This window comes from Sus scrofa, chromosome 2 (assembly GCF_000003025.6).
Source record: "Sus scrofa isolate TJ Tabasco breed Duroc chromosome 2, Sscrofa11.1, whole genome shotgun sequence".
Classification (NCBI taxonomy): Eukaryota; Metazoa; Chordata; class Mammalia; order Artiodactyla; family Suidae; genus Sus; species Sus scrofa.
The window spans coordinates 64,270,898-64,273,571 of NC_010444.4; positions in this window are offsets into that span (position 1 = coordinate 64,270,898).

A 2,674-nucleotide genomic window follows, 5' to 3' on the forward strand; every position below is an offset into this window, starting at 1 on the left:
CTGGAGGGGATGGGCTTCCTGGCTAGTCAATAATAGCTAAGCTCTGCCATGAAGTTGAGGTCCTTTGAAGCCACACCTTGGGATGTAGTCATCTAGGGAGAAAAGAGCAGATGGAGAAGAGTTCTAGTTCTGAGGCCTGAGCTGAGGTCTGGAAATCCTCTGCATGAGAGTCTCCCTTCCCCAGAACTGCAAGCCCCCCACCATCCTCTCGAGTATTGGTGGGGGTGGACCCTGGCTGAACCAGGAAGGGTGACTGTTCATTTTAGGAACCAGTCACCTTCACAGATGTGTCTGTGCTCTTCACACCAGAGGAATGGCTGTTTCTAGACTCTGCTCAGAGATATGATGCTGGAGAATTATAGGAACCTGGCCTTTGTGCATAAGTCTGGCCCTATCACTTCCTCCACACACTCACACTGTCACAATGGGTTCCCAGAACTGTGCTGGTTTGGGAAATTGAGAGGTGAAAAGAGAGACAGGCCCTTCACTCATGGTGCTTATGGTCAAGTGGGTTCCCACAGAAATGAAGATCTGTCTGCTGTTGGGCTTCTCAAGTGCATCCCTGAGCCAGGCCCTAGACTGGAGAGTCCCAGTGTCCTCCAGGGCCTGGTGAGGGAGCTTGTCCTTTGGCTCCTTAGTGAAAGCGCTTGACATGCCATCAGAATGTAGGCACACTCACTTTGCTATTCTCATCTACAGTTCCCCTAAAGACCTCAGTCTATCGGCCCCCATTGCATGGCAGAGGCAATCTGCTCTTAAGCTGCATCTTTTCCCATGAGCAGGAGATCAACTCTGCAAAGCCAGTAGGTTTTCTCGTGTGGAGCAAATAGAAGAGCTGTGCATCATTGAGAGAAGGATCTTCCTAGGAGCCCACTTAGGTGAGCACCAGGCAGATTGGGGGCCACCAGCCCTGAGTGGTAAGATGAGTGTTAGATTTGGAAACACTCCCAATGCCCTTGTTGGGGAAGGCTGTTGGTTTGAACACCCTCCATAAATTCCACTTTCTTTCTTCTTTCCCTTCCCTTTGATATCTAATGTTTTACTCTGGCTTAGTAGAAGATTTATCCCACCTCCTTTTCACATTTAGCATTTCCATGTGTATGTTTCATCCAGTTCCTCCCCACTGTGTTGGTTCGTACTAATTCTTTCAACATCAGTCCCAGTCTTTGTAGAATTCTTTCTTAGTAAATCATCTATTTCCATTCCTTGTTCCTATGATTATGTAACTCCTCACATAGCCAAACAGCTTATAATTTTCTTTTACTTTTTGATATCTTCCTCTTATTCAGTTTCTTCCCATATTTAGGATAAGTATCTTAAAAAAGCCTACATGTGCCTAGCTTACTTTTTCTTTTTTGGTCATCTTGATCCCACAGTTTCCTTTTCTGTGCATTTAAAATTCCCCATACCCCCTTAATTCATTCCAGAACCTAAACCTCAACTCCAGGACTCAATTTCTAACCAAGGTATTTCTGTGGAGATCCCATCCATGAGCATGAAAAAGGTAAAGTACAAAGGGATTATTTTTGGTCCTCTATCTAGGAAAAGTCTGGGAATGCTGTAGGTTAGAAACACAATACAAGAGCCCAGAGAGATATTTAAAGCACGTGGTGCTTACCTGGGAGAAAGAAGTTTTTTGGGAGAGAGTCTACGAATGTCATGAATTGGGGAAAATCTCTAAGCATAGATAAGACATATCTTGACAGAGTTCCCACAACACATATTTTTGTAAATATAGCACAGATATAGAGCATTTAAAATTATTTAGCCTTGTGGTGCAGCATGTCAAGGATCTGGTGTTATCACTGCAGTGGCTCAGTTTGCTGCTGTGGTACGTGTTCTATCCATAGCCTGGAAAGTTTCTTACGCTGTGAGTGCAGAAAAAAAATTATCCTTAATATGAAATGAATACCTAAAATAACATATGTTGGGAAAGGATAAATAAATGTTAAATGTTCTAATTAATCCATATATTTTCCAGGAAGTGGAAAAGTACCATTCTGTATAATATTTTAGTAGATGAAGGAAGCCTGTTGAAATATCTGAGGTAAGCACTTCTGTAGTAGTAAAATAATGTATAATTAACAAGTTAATAATGAAAAATATAAAAATAATGAATCTAAATAAGAAATGAAAAAAATTAAAAACATAATTTAGCCTTAAACAATTCAGAAAAAAGTCTACATCTGAGAAGCCCCATGAAAATAATGGAAATAATGGCTCTTTGTGGCAGGGCATCCACTTGAAGGAACTCAGGGTAGAGTGGTATGGACACAGTAAAATGGTAAAATCTTCAGGTATAGGAATGTCTCTGTTATACACACACTTCACTTGGAGGAAAATACCTCTGAATTCAATAAAGCCTCTGGTCTTCCCACTTTCCTTAGTTGACAGGAGCTACCTCTGACTGGAGAGAAACTCTGAATACAGTGAACTGAGGATACCCTGTAACAGCACCCAGCCACTATTTCAGTACCAGAGAATTCCTGCTGGAAAGGAGACCTTTGAATGCCAAGAGAGTGGAAAACCCTTCTTCCAGACTGCTCACCTAACTGTGCCTTAGAAAATCTGCAGCATGCAACAAATGTGAAAAATCATTCAGATACAGCTCTGACCTCAGGCACGAGAGGACTCACTGCAGATAAGTGCTTTGAGTATCAGGAATATAGACAGG